This window comes from Mesoplodon mirus (assembly GCF_964341445.2).
Source record: "Mesoplodon mirus genome assembly, chromosome: 2".
Classification (NCBI taxonomy): Eukaryota; Metazoa; Chordata; class Mammalia; order Artiodactyla; family Ziphiidae; genus Mesoplodon; species Mesoplodon mirus.
The window spans coordinates 109,407,762-109,427,591 of record NC_138977.1 but is presented as its reverse complement, the minus strand read 5'-3'; the positions used below and the strand labels follow the sequence as shown (position 1 = coordinate 109,427,591).

The 19,830-nt window shown below is 42.3% G+C and overlaps 1 protein-coding gene across 12 annotated transcripts in view; it reads right to left on the bottom strand.

Annotated features, from left to right (window-relative positions):
- Nucleotides 1-19,580, bottom strand: part of RHOBTB1 (Rho related BTB domain containing 1) — a 70,815-nt gene extending 51,235 nt beyond the window's left edge. For 8 of the 12 annotated variants that reach the window (XR_014293256.1, XM_082611730.1, XM_082611719.1 and 5 more), the window contains exons 1-2: nucleotides 18,767-19,005; nucleotides 16,651-16,701 (exon numbers count right to left, since the gene is read on the bottom strand). The gene's annotated coding sequence lies outside the window, so the exon portion shown is untranslated. Of the gene's footprint in view, nucleotides 1-16,650; nucleotides 16,702-17,663; nucleotides 18,652-18,766; nucleotides 19,006-19,497 lie in introns of those variants that run through there. The other 4 variants (XM_082611724.1, XM_082611725.1, XM_082611727.1 and 1 more) reach the window with 4 other exon arrangements.
- Between the last annotated feature and the right edge of the window lie 250 nt (nucleotides 19,581-19,830).

The window sequence follows — 19,830 nt, the reverse complement described above, 5'->3', positions numbered from 1 at the left end:
TCTGTTCACTTGCATATACAGGCACAGTCATTCCACCTTCCTTAGGAAACCTTCTACCTGGGGCTGGCAGAGACCTGGCGCTTGGCTGTCTCTGGTGACTGATCATTAAGCCCATGGCCTCGAAAGCTGCGGCATGTTGCCAAGCCTGCAGAGGAACACGTTGAGGGACATCTGTGTGGCCCATCATGAGAGCTGTTTCTGACAGATGGCAGTGCACCACCCATGGCTCCCCCAGCAGGAAGAGCATCAGTAACCATGGGAACCACCACGGACCAAGGTCCAGGCCCCTCCACCAAACGGGAAGGCAGGGGGCAGGGAGGAGCCCCGATATAGGCAGATAAAAGTAGCTTCGGGCTGGATCTGATTTAGAAAAATAACAGAATGTGGTCTTTCACTGTGCTCTAGTGCCTATAGCCAATTTATGAATCTTGATAATATTTATGTATAAGGGACATATAAAGTTCTCATCCACTTTTAGACTTTGACATCCTAATTCAAGGGATTCCCAACTCTATTCACTGCTTGACTGAAAAAGAAGAGGAAAAGGGAGGCATATGTATCCACTACATAGGGAGAAAGATTCATAACTGATATGAACATGAGTCTGGAAGACAGAGTTCAGTCTATGCCTAAAAGAGCCACATCACAAAAGGCAATTAGTTGGACTTAAGGCAAGTTAGCCATGAAAGCACAGATGCCTTGGATCCCCCTCTACCCATGTCTCACTAAAATTAACCTTATCCTGTACAGATAGCAGACTCCAAAACAGTACCAGAAACTAAGAATAAGAAGTACCCATTCACCAGAAACTGAAAAGATCTCCACCCAATTCACTTCCATGGAGCCAATGAGAAGGTCACTCTTTTCCACGGGGAAAAGAGTTGGCCTGGAGGGAAGCAGGAGGCTCTTTGCCACAGATGCCTGTGATCTGGAGTGATGCGAGCTGGACTCACTGGGACAGGGTGGAAAGAGGAGATTGTGGAGCCACTGGAGAGCCATTATGACACCGGCAGGCTGCAGTGATGGCCCCTTCCTGAGGCTGGGCCAGGCAGACAGCACCGAGCATGGAGGAGACTGGTTTTTGCTTCCTTCAGCTGGCTCTCCCAGGCTGTTTCAGCTTTGACACCGCAAACAGAAGTGACTGAGCTTGTGATATTGACGGCAGAGGGAGTGTGGTGAGGGCGTACAAGGCTGGACGTCGGTATATCCTCCGTGGTGACACTTCTCACGTTAGTCCTTGTCTCACCCTCCTAAGTCCTCTCAACCTGAACCAAACTGAGTAGCTTTGCTTGTCTGCTGGGGACTGGGTGGGTTCCTGGATCTCTACAGAGCCCTGCCTTGGTCCCTGAAAGCCTAAGCTTATTCCAAGCATGTGGAATGTAAATATACTTCAATCCTTGGCCAGCATAAATCCTTTTTTATATGGATGGACTAAACAGTGACCATTCAACAGATGGTCTATTAAAAACCCGGACACAAAAAAATACATGCACCCCAGTGTTCACTGTGGCACTATTTACAATAGCCAGGACATGGAAGCAACCTAAATGTCCATCAAGGGAGGAATGGATAAAGAAGAGCTGGTACATATACACAATGGAATACTACTCAGCCATAAAAAAGAATGAAATAATGACATTTCCAGCGACATGGATGGATCTAGAGATTCTCATACTGAATGAAGTAAGTCAAACAGAGAAAGACAAATATCATATGATATTGCTTATATGTGGAATCTAAAAAAAAATGGTACAAATGAACCTATTTACAAAACAGAAATAGAGTCACAGATGTAGAAAATAAACTTATGGTTACCAAAGGGGAAAGTGGGGGGAAGGATAAATTGGGAGATTAGGATTGACATATACACACTACTATATATAAATTAGATACTAATAAGAACCTACTGTATAGCACAGGGAACCCTATTCAGTACTCTGTAAGGACCTATATGGGAAAAGAATCTAAAAAAGAGTGGAGGGACTTCCCTGGTGGCGCAGTGGTTAAGAATCTACCTGTCAGTGCAGGGGACACGGGTTCGATCCCTGGTCTGGGAAGATCCCACATGCCGCGGAGCAACTAAGCCCATGTGCCACAACTTCTAAGCCTGCGCTCTAGAGCCCGCGAGCCACAGCTACTGAGCCCACATGCTGCAACTACTGAAGCCTGTGCACCTAGAGCCTGTGCTCTGCAACAAGAGAAGCCACTGCAATGAGAAGCCCGGGCACCACGAATAGAGAAAGCCTGTGCGCAGCAACGAAGACCCAACGCAGCCAAAAAAAAAAAAAAAAAAAAAGAGTGGATATATGTATGTGGATAACTGATTCACTTTTCTATACAGCAGGAACTAACACAACATTGTAAATCAACTATACTCCAATTAAAATTAATTAAAAAAAGAAAAGTACGAGCAATTAGCTAAAGACATAGAGAAAATTCTTCTACTGAAGTAGATATGCTCTAAGAAACATAAGAAAAAAAAATCCTATCCATATACTTGATCACGCAAAAGGAGATAATGCAGGTATACTAGCAGCAGATGAGGCTATACATAGGCAATAGAACATGGTAAGTAAAGGCCATGTATAAATGGAATATGAGTCAGCCAAATTCAAAATCATACTGGCAACAGTCAATAGCAGCCTTGAAAATGTAGTAAAATGAATTCGTAAGGTAGAGGCCATACATGAGAAACTCTAAATATAGAAGGAAGGCCATCTGAAAATGATGTAACGGAAGATACCAGGTAAGAGGCTAACTGTTGAAAAGCAATCCCATAGGTAGTAGGGCTCTTGAAGAAATAAGGTGGCAAAATGTGATTTAATAGAACAAATTTTTCCCAGTATTAAAAGGAGGATGTAGTGGGGAGAAAGAGAAGAAGAAGAAGAAGATAAGAAGACTCCAAAGCTATACATTTTTCAGCAAAAAATAATTGTATAATAATCCTGTAAGTATCTTAGCAAAACATCTTCTAAAACTAATGGCGAAAAACTTTCTATCAAGAAATGATAATACAGATGACCATATGCTTCACCAATACATTATTTTAATGCAATAGAAACCACAGAGCTTTCAAAGAAAAAGGATATAATAACAAATTTGTGAATCAGGTCAAATTAATATTGGTGTGAAGGCAACATAAAGTTATTTTTGGATATTAAAGACTCAGGGGGTGGGACTTCCCTGGTGGTCTAGTGATAAAGAATCCGCCTTCCAATGCAGGGGACATGGGTTTGATTCCTGGTCGGGGAACTAAGATACCACACGCCACATGCCGTGGGACAACTAAGCCCACACGCCACAACTACTGAGCCCGTGTGCCTCAACTAGAGAGAGAAAACCTACACGCCACAACTAGAGAGAAGACCGCACGCTGCAACGAAAGATCCCACGTACCACAACTAAGACCCGACGCAGACCAAAAAAAAAAAAGTCATCTGCATTACTAAAAAAAAAAAAAAAAAAAAGAAAAAAAAGACGCAGGGGGCAAAAACTCAAATATCTTTAAGGAATTAAACTGCTCAAAGATACTTGCCAAAACAACCAGAGATAATTAAAAATGAAAAAAATGGGCATTTCAGTTTCAAAGAACTGTGGAAACCAAAACCAGTCGAGAATATAAGACTAGCCTACAGTTAGCCTTTGGTTTCAAATTTATATAGAAAAATTATCTGTAAAAGATAATTAGAAGGTAAAAAAGGGCAATTCATAGTAGAAGCATAGCAGTAATAATTACCCTTCATAGATTAAAAGGCATGTAATAAAAAGGAAGACAAATTCTATAAGTAAAAAGAGAAGTTAATGCAAATAACTGACACAAGATGAATAATCAGAATCGCCATCAGATGAAGAAAGCAAAAATGAAATACAACACATGGAGGCCTTGAGTAGCATAAAAAGTGGGATTAAGTTAATAGATAACCCACATTTTAAAAAAATCTATAAGAGAGTGCTTTCTTTTCAAGTGTTCTTGGCACATTTATAAAAGTTGACTATATATGGACTGATCATAAAGACAAATATCCTTCAAAACGTAAGTTATAGCAACCAAATTCTCTAGCCACAAAGAAATAAATGAAAAAGTTAAGAGGAAAGGTTTTATGACAGCAAGCAAGAAACTCAACCACTTGGAAATTTGAAAAATACCCATCTAAGGAAATAACTTTATAAATGGAAAATGTTTTAAAAGCAAATATATTTATCATATCTTTATTAAGAATAAGGAGGGCTTCCCTGGTGGCGCAGTGGTTGAGAGTCCACCTGCCGATGCAGGGTACACGGGCTCGTGCCCCGGTCCAGGAAGATCCCACATGCCGCAGAGCGGCTGGGCCCGTGAGCCATGGCCGCTGAGCCTGCGCGTCCAGAGCCTGTGCTCTGCAACGGGAGAGGCCACAACAGTGAGAGGCCTGCGTACCACAAAAAAAAAAAAAAAAAAAAAAAAAAGAATAAGGAAAAATTGCAAACCACCTGTCTATGATAAGTTGGGGGATAATTATTTAAGGTACTTGGTATGTGATCTTGGGCAAATTACTTAATCTTTCTAAGCCTCTATTTCCTTATCTGTAAACTGGGGATAATGACTTCCCTCAATGGTTGTTTTGAAGATGAAATTAGATAATGCTTGTAAAATATTTTAGTCACTATGCCAGCCATCAAGAGAACATTCCGTAAGTCTGATCTGTTAAGATCATCATTATTTAAAAATTATGTTTACATTAAGTTTGCAGTCACTGAGAGAAGTGCTAATGTACCACTACGGAGGGGAAAGTGCAGGAGAGTCATCTGAAATATAGTTGACGAAAACGACATAAAATGAATATGTGTAACTCGAATAAAATCAAGCCTCCTTGTTCTCTCCCTCTAAGTACCACCTTACCACAGTGACACATCTAAAAGGGACAAAAAATGTGACCTTCAGAAAGCCTTGAAAACAATACAGGTATTGAAGAATAGAGAGATGTGGTTCATATAATGTATCAGGCATCTTGCAGCGAAACTTCTAAAAAGTCTCTTTGGGATGTTTCCCTGAAGAGTTCTGCCTCCATGGCAACTGCTCAAACCTGTCTTTTTGCCTCTCAGGACCCTAGAGCTTTTCCCTTCAGGTGTTGCTTCATCCCCTCTCACACGGCTGGCCACTGCTCTCTGCCTCTTTCACGTGCATTCCCCTCAGCCAACGAATGGATCTTCCTTGGGGACCCGCCCTTTGTTTGGAGGGGAAGAGATGGGTGGGTTTTGATAAGTGAATACTTAAAATTTAATAAATTGTGCCCTTGCCATCTAAAGGGCAATACCAGTCTTCTTCTCCTGCAACAATACATGGAAAATAAATTGGAAGGAAGTACACTAAACAGATGCCAGTGATTGTGGCTGGATCATGGGGCTGTAACTTGTTGCCAGGTTTCTGCTTTCCTGTAGTTTCCAAACTTTCTACAGTGAACATATATTACCTCTTTTTGGTAAACTGAGAAAAAATTCACATGCCATAAAACTCACCCTTTTAAAGTGTGCAATTCAGGGTGTTTTTTTAATTTTTTTTATTCACAAAGTTGTACACCTATTCCCACTATCTAACTCTAGAACATTTTCATCATCCCTAAAAGAAACCTTGTGCCCATTAGCAGACATTCTCATTCCCTCCTCCCTCCAGCTCTGAAAACCATTAATTTACTTTCCGTTGCTATGGATTTTCCTACTCTGGGCATTTCTTATAAATGGAACCATACAAGAGATGGCCTTTTGTGTCTGTCTTCTTCTACTTAGCACAATGTTTTCAAGTTCATCCATGTTGTAGCATGTATTAGTACCTCATTCCTTTTTATTGGCTGAATAATATTCTTAGATGTATTACTTCTATAATGGGAAAACTATTTTAAAAAAAGTAATGAGTACATAAGCATAACCCTTGATTGTTAATTCTACTAAGAGTACACTGGTACACTCCAGTAATAATAAAAAATGAGTTTTGGGGCTTCCCTGGTGGCACAGTGGTTGAGAGTCCGCCTGCCGATGCAGGGGACACGGGTTTGTGCCCCGGTCTGGGAAGATCCCACATGCTGCGGAGCAGCTGGGCCCGTGAGCCATGGCCGCTGAGCCTGCGCGTCCGGAGCCTGTGCTCCGCAACGGGAGAGGCCACAACAGTGAGAAGCCTGCGTACCACAAAAAAAAAGAAAAAAGAAAAAAAGAAAAAAAAATGAGTTTTGATGATACATTAATTGTTTTTCAAAATCATGTATTTAAAAAGCACAGTGAGCCTATTAAACCTGTTTTTTTCTGACTCAACCTCTCGACTAAAAAGAACATAGGAACCTAAATGATATCTTGCTGAATATCAGACATAGCAATTGAGCCAAAAGAGACAGCTGTGGACAACCAGGATACTTAATATATGATTCTATCTCAAAGAGATGAAAAATTCTTGGCTTTTAAATTTTGAGTGTTTAAAGGGAATACTTATGGTAACGAAAATGAGCAATTTTAAGAAATTGTTGGGAACTCAGCCCATGAACTATTCTGTGGCAATCAATTGTAGTTAAGATTTTTTTAAGTTGGATAAATGTAGTACAATCAGCTTTATATTCATTAAGAAAAAAAGTTCCAAATTCGTTTGTATGCCTGTTGTGTATTTGTATACCTGCAAATCACAAACACATAAATATTGTTGCACACTCAGTGCATGAATTTAATGTTATAATCTTTACTTGGAAAGGCAGATTCTACATATTCTCAGTTACAAGGGAGATAGTTCGATCAAAGCTGACTGCAGCTAGCTCATATTAAGGAAGGGTTCAGTCAAAAATCAAATTCTGGGGGCTTCCCTGGTGGCGCAGTGGTTGAGAGTCCACCTGCAGATGCAGGGGACACGGGTTCGTGCCCCAGTCAGGGGAGATCCCACATGCCGCGGAGCGGCTGGGCCCGTGAGCCATGGCCGCTGAGCCTGCGCGTCCGGAGCCTGTGCTCCGCAACGGGAGAGGGCGCAACAGTGAGAGGCCCGCATACCGCAAAAAAAAAAAATCAAATTCTGTAAATGAGTGACTTACCCAGGACATAAAATTTGAAGCGGTTCAGACATACTGAGGGTGCAGTGGGGTGGTGACCAGAAGTGGGGTTCTTGATCTAGGTGTTGGTTACAGACGTATGTTCTGTTTGCAAAAATTCATCAAATTGTACACTTGTGATCTAGACACACTTCTCTATGCATGTTATACTTCAATATCCTTTTTTAAAGTCAAAAAATATATATAAAGCAACAAAGGACACTATACATTGTTTTCAGAGGGTCTGTAGTCCTGATGTGGGTGAGCCTTAGCTAAGGGCTGGATCAGGAAGCTTTGTCAAGAATTGATAATTAAAATATTGGTCAAGTCTTTAAAGAGATGTCAAAGTGCTCGTCTGAGAAAGCTCATGTCAAGTCTGCAGACTAGATGCCCTTAAAAATCCGTCCTTGTATAGAGAAGTCTCTATAGTCCTCTGTCATAAATTGTTCATTCCAAGTATTCTCTAAAGATGTCACTTGGGTTAGCGTCTGTAGCACCAGAAAGACCACCTGCTGTGAAACCTTCAGATATGATGACAATCAAACAATTGCATTTAATCATTTATGAGACTATAACATGTCGGTTAGGATTAGCTTATGCTCTCATTCAGGCAAATGAAGAAAACTATTCCCCCACCACTACCTGCCCCCCAGGATTTCTTAGCAACATTAGACAATAAACGCAAAAATGCTGGTGGACAAAAACCTTAAAAATCTCTTATTTTATTCGAGGTTATTGGCTGCCAGCAATGTGTGGATTCTAGCTAGTATTTTCAGGCCATGTTCTTATACCCTCCAACTGCAGGTAGGAATTATTACATGAAAGATTGTACATTATTTAAAAGCAGGATGAGGCGCTGTTTGTGGGAGTGGAAGATGGTACCATTATTTTGGAGTGCCACTGGCACTCAAAAGACTTTAAAATGTCCATAACTTTCATCCAATTATAAGACTTTACTCCTAAAAAAATATTTAGGATTAGAAAAAGATTCCATTAAGGGAGTGTTCATCATATTACTGTGGAAACAAAATATTGGAAACAATTTTAGAAATCCAACCACAGGGGAGGGATTTTTAAGAAGTGTCCATATAATGGGAGAGTATATAGCAGTTAAAAATATGTTATAGGAGTACATTTACTATTTTAGTTAGAGGTTCATGAGTAACACCATTCCTTAAAAATCACGTACCTAAAAAAAATTATGGAACTAAATATACACAAAAATATTTGGGATAGAGATACATTAAAATATTAATGCCAACTGGGATTATAACTGATTTAATTTTTTTCTTATCTACATACATATTCCATCTTTTCTATAATGAACATATGTTATTTTATAACAAAGACATTTTACAAAAAAGTGAGGGTGGGGAGGTAGGAAAACCAGGGACTATGATATTTATGTGTGTGGGAATACATTCTTCTTTCATTAAGTGGAATTAGTGTCTATTCTTTACTTTTTCTCTGCATATCATGAAAGCTGTAAGTGACGTGTCTTTCATATGGCAGGAAACAGCCTTGCTGCTGTTGGCACCTTTCTTTCCATTCTGAGCACCCATCCTACTCCATCAACAGCATCATCTTGGAGCTCCTGGTCATTCAGCTCCTTTGACTTCTATCAAAGGAACTAATATCTCAATAGGCCCAAAGACACAAATTACAGAGCCACTCAGCCTAGAACAATGCAGCAAGGCTACACCAGCTGCACACTAGGTGTAGAACAAGCCCAGGGGAACACCTCCTTCTGTACTCTTTCCAGATCAAGTCATGAGACTTTGAGAGATGTCAGTTCTCGTGTCAGAAGTGAGTCCCTGGTCTACTTCAAATAAATCAATTTTGTAAAAATTTAGAATCGGAAATATTCCAAAGGTTTGCTGTTGATTTTTGTTTGATACACACAAAGGGAAACAATTTCCCTTCCTTGAAGCCTCTTTCCAGGAGCCTTAACGATCGGCTGCCAAATTTAGCCTTGGCTCCATCTCCACCATGTCTAATATTCCTCCATGCTATTGATGTGAGGCCAAATCTCATCTCTATTTAGAGTGCACAAGAGCAGATGTCTTGATGAAAGGGGGTGTTGGTGAACCTATAGTGAAAAGAGCCAGGAGAACATGCTGTAATGAATGGAAGCACACAGCTTCACGGCCTAAGGTGTTAAAAGTACATTCACATGAAACAAGCAATAGCGTTGGTCACATCATATGAGAAATAAAAGACAGGAGGGGAAATTATAGAGAAGGCAGTCAAGAAATCAGCTGCTCATTCGAATCACTGGAGGAATTTGTTTTGTTCCAAATACTGCTGCCTGCACAAGAACGTCCTCGGCAGCACTATTTGTAGTAGCCAACAACTGGAAACAAACCATCAACAGTATGATGGACATAGAAATAATAAATTGAGGCCTGTTCACACAATGGGATATTATATAGCACTAAAAATGGATGAACTGGGACTTCCCTGCTGGTCCAGTGGGTAAGACTCCGCATTCCCAGTGCAGGGGTCCGGGTTCGATCCCTGGACGGGGAACTAGATCCCACATGCATGCTGCAACTAAGAGCCTGCATGCTGCAAAAAAGATCCCACGTGCCGCAACTAAGACCTGGTGCAGCCAAATAAATAAATAAAATAAAAATTAAAAAAAGATAAAATTGAAGAATTTCTTTAAAAAACAATGGATGAACTACTGCTGCATACATTATAATGAATCTTCCAAACATAATATTGAGGGGAAGAGGCCAGACACAAAAGAGATTGCATTTCTATAAAAGTTCACAACCAGGCAAAACTAATCCCTGGTATTAGAAGTCAAGGCAGTGGTTGCCTTGATTGGGTAGTGATTGAATAGGGGCTTAAGAAGGGATTCTGGGTGCTGGTGATGTTCTGTTTCTATATTTAGGTGTTGGTTAGATTAGGTGAAGGTGTGTGGTCAGTTTGTGATAATTCTTTAAGTTATATACTTATGATTTGTGTATTTTTCTTTAAATAAGATACAGTTCCATAAAAATGTTTTAAAAATTCAGATTCCTGGGCCCTAACATGAATTTACTAAAACTGTAGGTTATAAATTCTTGGGGGTATTCCAGTGTATAGCAGAGGTTGAGAATCACTGGGACCAGATGATCCATATCCAGTGGTGTGCTGGAGCCAGCCTCTACTGGCCCACGAACCAACTGTTAAATTTTCAGGACTTTTGCAAGCCTGTTAAAATAGGGTCAGTATTGAAAATTAAAGTAGATAAAGTTTCAATTCAATAAAGTATACTAAAAACAAAGGTACTAAATACTCAGAACTCACCACTTTGTATTTATTTTACTGTTATCTATATTTTGAGGTTATTTGTGCAAAGTTTATCTGTATGGTGGAAATGCTATATAACGGCGTGCTACTGTACCATCTCTTTCCAACTCAGTCACAATGGTGGCTTCAAATTGGCCATGATGGGAGTATTTATACCAGTGAAATTGGCAACCGCTTCACATCAGGGCTTGCTTTATCGTTCTGTTGATTGTCTTGACTTAATAAAATGATTTTAAAATGTTAATAATGCAGATTAAATTTAAAAGTGTGTAATATGTTTAGCTGTTACATAATGAATAGTACATTTAAGGAAATATCTTTATAGTATTTAAAAGCTATTATCTGGTTCAGCGAAGAAGTCATTCATATATTTGATGAATGCATACAGTTCTGACATCTGTCTTCGTTATCTCACTTTTATCTTACTCATTAACATAAGGGAAAACATCAGCCAACGTTTATATGGGAATTACACTCATCAGTTGTACCATAGGTGAGTTCTCAAAAACCAACAAGCGTTTTGTGAGACCCAATTAGCTAGATGGAGTTCACAACAAAGAGTATTCTTTATTTTATTATGATTTATAAATTGTATGCTACACACATCCTTTGTCAGTAAAATTTATAATCAACTTATGTATGCACAGAAATGCATTCCTTTTTTCCCCAGAGTGCTGGTTGATTTACCAGCATATCCCTTTCAAGTTTAAGATTCCATGACTCTCTATTACAATTTAAGAAAGAAGCAAACAAAATAAGATGGGAGCCTTACAGCCTCCAAGGCATGAGTTTCAGCATAAGACAGAGTAATGACTATACTTTAGAGAGTACAGTATATTTCACTACTCAAAATGCGGTCCTCGGACCAGTAGCACTGGCATCAGTGAGAAGCCCTGGGAAACGCATCATCTCAGGTCTCATCCTAGAACTTCTGAATCAGAATCTGCTTTTTATCGAGATGCCCAGGTGATGTGTATGTACACTGAAGTTTGAGAAGCGCTGCTTTAAAAATAAACTTCTTAGTATGAACTGAAACTTATATAACCGATTCGAGACTAGTCACAATCTAGCAGTTGGTGATCTGTAAGCATCTCGCACCCATTGAGCCATAGCACTGGGGAAAACAACTAATTGCTACACCTAAGCCTGAAGAAAAGGACATACATCTTGCCATTTGTCACATTTGTCAAATACTGAAAATGCGAACTGAGCCACTAGGAAAATAAAGGCTATTCTAGGCCACTTGGATTCTTAATGTCAAAAACGGGGGAAAAGTACAAGTAAGAAAATAATCGTTATCAGTAGCTTTCCTGTATGTATATGATGAATAGGACACATTGCCAAAGGCTTGGTTACTAAAACCCAAAGCAGGGCAGCAAGTGCCACATGACAAAGTGTGGTAGCTGGAGAGAGGAGTGTGATGAAACACTTCCCAGGGATGTAATTCAGGCCAGGGTAGCTATCAAGTGCTGAGGGTGAAAGGGGGAAATTGTAGTGGTTATGTTTTTCCCAATCAATAAAGCAGTCGGCAACCCAGGGCAAAGAGAAAAGACAGGGCCAATGCACAGGAAAGATTCAATACTAGAGTTAATTGAAATGATGGGAGGAAACTCTCACATGTTTTGAAATTGAAAGCAAAAATGTTTTACTGGCAACACTATTCTCTGGAAATATTTCTTAGTTATTTGGCTGAAAACATAGTGGATGCTTTGAGATGCAAAGGTCTATGTGGAAAACACGTTAGATACTTAAACAGTGTCCGGAAGGAAACGAGAACCACAAATCTCCAAGAGGAGCTTGGTACTAGTCTGAGGCAGAAACTGAAGCAATAAAATAATGCAAGTAAACCCTGGCAACCCTAGAGCATGAAGAAGACAAATGTAATTGTACCCAGGCGTGCCCACGCCACTGGTACTCAGAGATGCCACTGGTACTGAGACACGACTGGGCCCATTTTTACCCAAGAAAAAAGGTCACTGTAATCATCCCTTGCAATATCAGACTCCAAATGACTGAAGAACATTTAGCAGCAAAATGACATGAATGCCCTTATGTGTTATAACATTTTCCGTTAAGATACTTTAGCAAGGCGAGGAAGAGAACTCACCCTTATTGAGCACCTACTATCTGTTTTACATGTGTGATTCCATAGCATCCTCATAATCCTCTGACAGAGGTGATACTGTTAGCATTTTACAGACGAGCAAAATAAGGTTCAAAGAAGTGTGTCACCCACATCACATAGTTAATAAAAAGCCAGAACTCCACAGACAAAATTAAAAAGCTCCACACTTGATGAAAACAGGTATCTCAACAAAGACAGCTTGGAAGGGATCAAGAGTATGGAGCTGTGGGCTTCCCTGGTGACGCAGTGGTTGAGAGTCCGCCTGCCGATGCAGGGGACACGGGTTCGTAGCCCGGTCTGGGAAGATCCCACATGCCGCGGAGCGGCTGGGCCCATGAGCCATGGCCGCTGAGCCTGCGCGTCCGGAGCCTGTGCTCCGCAACGGGAGAGGCCACAACAGTGAGAGGCCTGCGTACCGCAAAAAAAAAAAAAAAAAAAAAGAGTATGGAGCTGTTATGTTTCGAATACGAGGCAAGACTGGTCTATACTGGTGTCAGTGAAGATAAGTGAGGCTTCTCCTAGTACCCACCTTATTTTTATACTGCTGGAATCCTCTTATCACCCATTTCCGGATGTATATTAGGTTTCAGATGTATTTCAAACTTGATAGCTGTAATTTGGGCTAAGTTGGAGGCTTCAGAAGACTTGGCACATTTCAGGCAGTGTTATGTAATAGAATTGAGCCCTGGGCTGGGCCTTGGAAACCTGGGTTCAGTTCCAGCTGTGCCACTTATGAACTGTAAGAGTGGTGAGTTACATTGCTTGTCTGGGTGGCAGAGTTTTTTCACCAACATGAGGTTGGATTAAGTATCCTTAAGAACCTTTCTGGGTCCATGATTCAACCCTCCATGACTCAACTGCTTACAATTGTGACTTCCATCAAAATATATTAGAAATGACCTGAAGAGTTAACAAGTTTGTCCAGACAAGACTGCTGTGTGGTTCAAGTTACCAAATATAAAACAAAAAAAACAACAAACCCCCCCCCCAAATTCACAAAACCCTATAAGAATAATTACTTAACTCCTGTACTCTACCATCTGCAAGAATAACCTGGAGTTTAATGTTTTTAAAGTGTTTTTTCCCCCTAGGATATATTTAAAACAAATATATATTCAGGTTCTTAGACAGATCTGGGTACAAATCCAAGCTCTACCTTTAATTAGTTCTCTGACTTAACATATCTGAGTTTCCCTTAGGCTTCTGTAAAATTGGAATTAACAATGAATATTAGCTGTAATGCAGTAAAGAGTCTGGCATCTAGTAGGAGCATAATAAGTACTGGTTATTGTTATTCCAGTGGTCATTAGGGGTCTGGACTGCCACTGGGTAACAATTCAAAGGAAATTTCTCCACAGAGGTATGGAGCCTGAGACTGTACCTCATTAGCACTGGGAACTTGCCATTAATCTGTGTCTATGCAATAACAAACTCAGGTGCAGAGTGGAGAAATGTAATCATGCTTCTTCTGGCCCTACTGGCATCTATCTCTTTCTTTCTTTCTAAAACCTTCTAATTCACCCTCAGTGGATAAAACCTTATAAGAGAATTGCTGATGTATTTGACAGGACAGCTGAAGGGAGTGTCTGAAGACAGGAGTGTCCTGGGACATCTGGAAGAGTGCCTGTCAGACCCACATTTCATTTTAGTGGCTTTTTTTTTTTTTTTTTTTTGCCTATTTCCCAGTTTCTGCCCAATGCGCACAAAGAACAAAAGATTCTAGGAGGAGGTGACTTTACTTTGTTTATAAGCCCCACCAAAAAAAACCCAAACAATTTTGATGCTGACATATCAATAACCAATCCATACACATCCCATCCGTTTGAGTGACTGCTTCTTGCCCTTCCTGTCAAAGCTCTCCCTTTCCCCATCCCCTCCCCCAGCACCCAAACACTCTCCCACCCCCTCCCCCTTTCTACATACACCACACTTTTTGTGACTTATTTTTCCTTCCCTGTCCAAATTTTGTTTTGGTGTTGCCAGGTTGGTGGGAAGCCTGGGTGAACAAAAGAAGATGAACACAAGAACCAGATTCAAATCGCATGTACTCTTTGAACCCTATCCTTCACATAATGAGGTTGAACTGCCTGTTTTCTAAAAGGAAGACCAATAGAAAGGTTAATGAAAAAAATCCTGTTTTCTACAGGTAAATTTCCTGAGCAAAAAAACCATAGTAAAGTGTCAAATATTTCCAGGCATGTTTTAAGATAAGTCAAGCGTATTAACCAAAGCCTCTGAAGTTCAAAAAAGCAAACAAATGATTGCTAATTAACTTACTACTAGAGATACCATGTTCATTCTGAAGCTTCTTTTGGTGCTAACATTATATGATTCAGAGTATAATTTTACTCTTTAAGTAATTATAGGTTTATAGTTGTTATATGGATAATTTACGACATACCATGGTCATAGCTAAGCAAATATCAGTTGATAATGAGGCCTTAACCTGTAATGGGATCTTCCCAGTCTAACAGTGCTCTTATGATCTATTTTGTAATGATACACTATATAACAACTTTCACAGGACAAAGGTGTAATAGGACAGCTTATAACAACCCCTTAAATGCTTAAAAGTATCTCTTAACTAGTTAAGCTTTTAGGGTTATTAGCTTGAGTTGGGGTTTTTCAGTACATTAAAAAAGATGATATAGTAAAGCTTTCTCTAGTAATTTATTCCCCATTTTATTTTTTATTATCCCTTTATATAATACCCTCTGAGAAGGATTAACAACTGTTACAAATTATTCTACAAAAAGTAGGAGGGGAGTATGAAAGGGGGGAAGGAGAGGGTTGTCAACCCCGGCAAAAACTGAAAATGTCCTGCTTAATCTTTAAATACTGGCCATTTTCAGAACTTTAGTTGGTATTTAACTATTAGGTATCCAGATCTATCTACGTGGCACATATCAGACAAACTGAGGTTTCAGAAGGAATCCAGTATGCCAAATTGTAATGCTTTCTCATTGATGCTGTGAAGATTCAGACAGCTCACAATTTTGTTTCAATGCTTTTGAAGCAATAACATCTTGAGTTTGAGATACTGTAATTTAGCAGTTCTAAATGAATGCATGTCTCCCTCTTGGTTTGAAATTCTACATTCTGTCTTTCTTCAATCTCTCACCCTTTTATTATCTATCCTGACAAAAATGTGCTTGGAAATTTTTTTCCATGCATACATAGAATTGCAAAGTAGTCCGACAGGGTGGAAAACACTGAACTTCTCGTAAATGTACCATTGACCCTCAGTTCAAACTTCTGGCATGTAAGATCTTGATTTATTTTCTCACTTTTCCTACATGAAAGTTTAATATCTTGTCTTTTAAATCTGTTTGTGAGATCCTTAAAACCAGAGACCCCATGGTAAAAACTTTCTTAAATTTTTGACAGGGCCATGCCAGAAAGTACATATGAATATTTCATATTTTGCTGTTTTACAATACTTAAGAGAATGGAATTTATTCTTTTGTAACAGCTGTGCCACTGAATGTTACTACATAAGCTGTAATTATCAAGTTATCTTAGGCAAGTCGCTTAACCTTTCGTGGTCCCAGTTTCTCTACTGGAGATAAGATTTTTCCAATTAGAGAATTTAGGTTTTGGAGTAAGAGAGCACTTGAAAAAAAATATTATTTCTTCCATTTACTAGAGAAGCAGGAATTGAACCTATTACCTAACCTCTCTGAACTTTCAATTCCTCACCTGTCCTTTGGCGACCAAGGGAGTAGTTACACCTAACAGGGATTTTTTTGATGCACATTGAGAACATAGTATAAAGAATGCGGCACGTTACCTGAACTTTGGTTCATGCTCAAAAATGTCACGTATTATTGTATCAATTTTCTTTCAGCTTTAGAGAGCTAAGATTAGCATAGATGTAAAATCTTAATTATCAAGCACCCAAATCCCCAGTATCTTCAGCTATTTTGGCACCACTTGGATCCCCAAAGTGAAAATGAAAAGTCTTATAAAGAACAAACTGATTCAAGGCCCATTTCAGTACCATTTTGCTCAGAGTAAATAGAATAATTTTAATAATCATTGAAATTGTGATATAATTGAGTCAATAAAAACATGACAAAGACAAACTGTTTTAAGACAGATGACTAAGAAACTTGTTCTGAAATGCATGCTCAGAATTAGACACAGGATGTCAGCAATTTATGGTCATGGGTTTGCACAAAGAACACTGACCTGGCTTGCTGGAAGTGAAGAACACAACACCCTGCTCACAGCTGGACTCACCTACACAAAAGAGAGAAATACTTTATAAATCCTACTACTTGCTAGGAGCACATGGGGAGCCACTGACATTTTTAACATACATTGTTTTCCTTTTTTCCCCCCAAAAGGGCAGAATCTGCTTTACTTTTGCCAAGTGTCAGTGTTAAAATGGCATTTCTTGGGGTCATATACATCCTGAAATAGCTAGGTTAACTTTTTGCAGCATTTCTGAAAGTCTGTTTCTGAGCCTTTGGGGATGATACAGAAAAAAGCATTTAACCCCAAACTCAGGAATAGGAACAAGGAAAACCTTACAGGCATTTAACAATATGGAAGTCAACGAAGCGGACATGCTATTCCTCCAAAATAGCATTTTTTTGGGACCATATTATCATAAGTAAAAGTCCAAATGATTCTGGTTTTTACTATTTGATTACACTTGTATAGTTAATAAGTTATGCTGTTGTGCCAGTGACATCAAACTACCTATGTTTCTATTTTCACCTCTCTGATCACACATAGCCCCTGTGTACTTAAATTTACGCTCCTCTCAAAACAACAATCAACGGGGCAAGCTTAGGGTACTATGATTTCATTGCTTCCGACTGAGTTTTCAAAGTCTTCCACGCTGGGATGAACAAGTTAAATCCCCTTCCCACGAATACGTCCAAATACAATCCAGGCATCTCAGAGGAAACCCAGTTGAATAATAATTCGCTGCCCACTTCACCTGTGGAGCGGTGTGTAGACATTATTTACATTGAAAAGAACTTGTGTTTCTTTTCTAGCAATCAGTGACCCTCTTGGGCATCTACAGAGTTACCGGAAATGACATATAATTTCAAATTTCTAAAGAGTGTTTTTAAACAAACTTATCTGTATGTTTAGAAAAGCCCAGCGTTTGCTGCACACACAACCTATTGGCTATTTATATCTGCTGATAGTGAGAGCACAGTTAGAGATGAAAACTACTGATAACATACTTCTGCAGCTTAGAGAGGATCCACAATACGGTGTAGAATATGCAGCACTGCCCCGGTTGGTGGTGGGGAGCCCCAAACTAGTGAAACCTCAAGCTGAGCGTCTGGCTGGGGTTCAACAGAGCTGCGTGAACAGCACGGGTTGGGGGAAGTTCAAAGTCAAGGCGACTCCTCTGGTCCTAACTTCCTAGGTCTTCCTAGGTCTTCCTAGGTCTGGGTGCCTTTGTGTATATACCGATCTTCGTGCCTTTCCCCGCCCCCAACCCCAGCAAACGTGTGCAGTCAGCTCGAAAGGCAAAGCTCGTGTGCTGACGTGCAAAACCAAGTCAGAACCCTGCGCCTGGCGCTCCCCTCTAAGTTTCTGGCTCGTCCAAGTCTAAATATTGACACTGCTTCTCAGTTGAGATGTTTGATACTGCTGAGGGTAGAAACGGCAGAGCGACAGTAGGATCAGGTGGTCCATTTTTACATAGTTGGGCCTTCCTTCCACTTCGTCTTCTGTAGTAGGGGCTGGATTCCCTGTCTGCATATCCCCACCCCCCGTTTTTCTCCCCGAAAGCTGAGCGCGCAGAGACAAGGTAAGGTGTTTTGCCAGCCCCTCATGGCAGCTCCTACTGTTGTCACAGCAACTCACAACAGACTCCATGGACACCGGCTGGTGGTGGGGAGCGCCGAACTCTGGGTTGACCGGTCAGGGGGGTGCAAGCGCCCAAAGGGCTCGGATATCCCCCTCTGCAGCCCCACCACCGTCCTTCCAAGGAAAAGATCCCTCTGGTCTGCGCGGCACCCCGCCCCGCCCGCCTGCTAAGGGTGCCTGTTGTGCATTTTCTCAGCTCCAAGTTAGGGGTGCGGCTGGACGGGCGCTCCTAGGAATCTCTTCTGCTTGCCTCTGATGGCGGGGCTCCCGGCCTCGCGAGACAGGCGAGGGCGGCTCCCAGAGCAGCTCGGTCCCACGACTCTCGCTCGGGACGCTGCCTGCCGCGTGGCGCGCGGCCCGGGGCTCCCACAGGCCACCCGCCGGGGCCGGGGCGGGTGGAGCGGGGCTCCGCGGCGGCCGCTCGGAGAAGAAGTTTCACAGCATAGCGCACTCACGACACAGAACCTACCCTGAAGCCGAGCGAGACGCCAGCTCTCTCCGCCTTCAAGGGCTGGGGGAGCGGGGGGGCGGGGGGGCGCTGGCCCCCGCCACTCAGCAGCAGCCACGACTGCGCGCGGTCGCGGGTGTGCGGGGCCCCTGCGCGCGGCGCGCCGCCCGCCGCCCAACTTTGCACAAAGGCAGCATGGCAATGCCTCGCCTCCCGGGCTCGCCCGGCGCCGCGGCCGCTCTTCCCGCTGCCGGGCCGGAGGGGCTCGCCCCTTTCCGCCGCCGCCCCCCAGCCCTCCCCTTTTCCTCCCGCCCCCACCCGGCTCTCAGGCTGGCTGGCCGGCCGGGCGGAACAGAGCGCTCGGCACCCAGCTCCGCCGCCTTGGCGGCCGCCGCTCGCTCCGTGACGTTAGCAGCCTTCGCGGCTATTTATAGCCACACGGTTGGATTTCATTCATGAAACCGGGGCCTGGTGTGTCTGTGCGCTGGGGCGCGGGTTGCAAAGGTGCCTCCGCTTGACGCGGACCCGGGGGGGCCCGGGCTCGGAGGCAGACTGCCCGGGGCTGACGTTCGCAGGGCCTGGCAGACCCCAGTCCAGCTCGCTAGCGGCCGGGCAGGGAGGGGCAGGACGACCAGCGGGCCCCCCCCCCAACCTCCACCCCACCCCGTCCTCTGTCCCCAGCACTCCACCCATTCCCGTACAACTGCTGGCCCTTTGTCCTAGGCTCCGGAAAAGTAAGTTGGGCCACTAACCGGCTGGGCGGCATGGTTTTCTTCCCCCTAGGAGCTGACCGGCCGCGGACTCCGAGGGAGGACATGGGCTTTTGTTTCAAAACCGAGCCCAGCTGCTGACTAAGGGCTGCATTAGCCCAGCCTCCTCCTCCCCTGGGCGCTGCACGTGTTGGCCGGCTCCCCCCTCTGGGTTACCTTCCTCTGTGACTTGGCTCGTGGGGGTCCCCGCAGGGGGCGGTAAGGTCACATGGGCTGCACCCCCCCACCCGAGTAAGTAGGCGATTTACAACCGCCTACAAGTGGCTGAGTGAGGAAATGAAATTGACTTCTGGCCGCTCGTGGGTTGTCAGAATT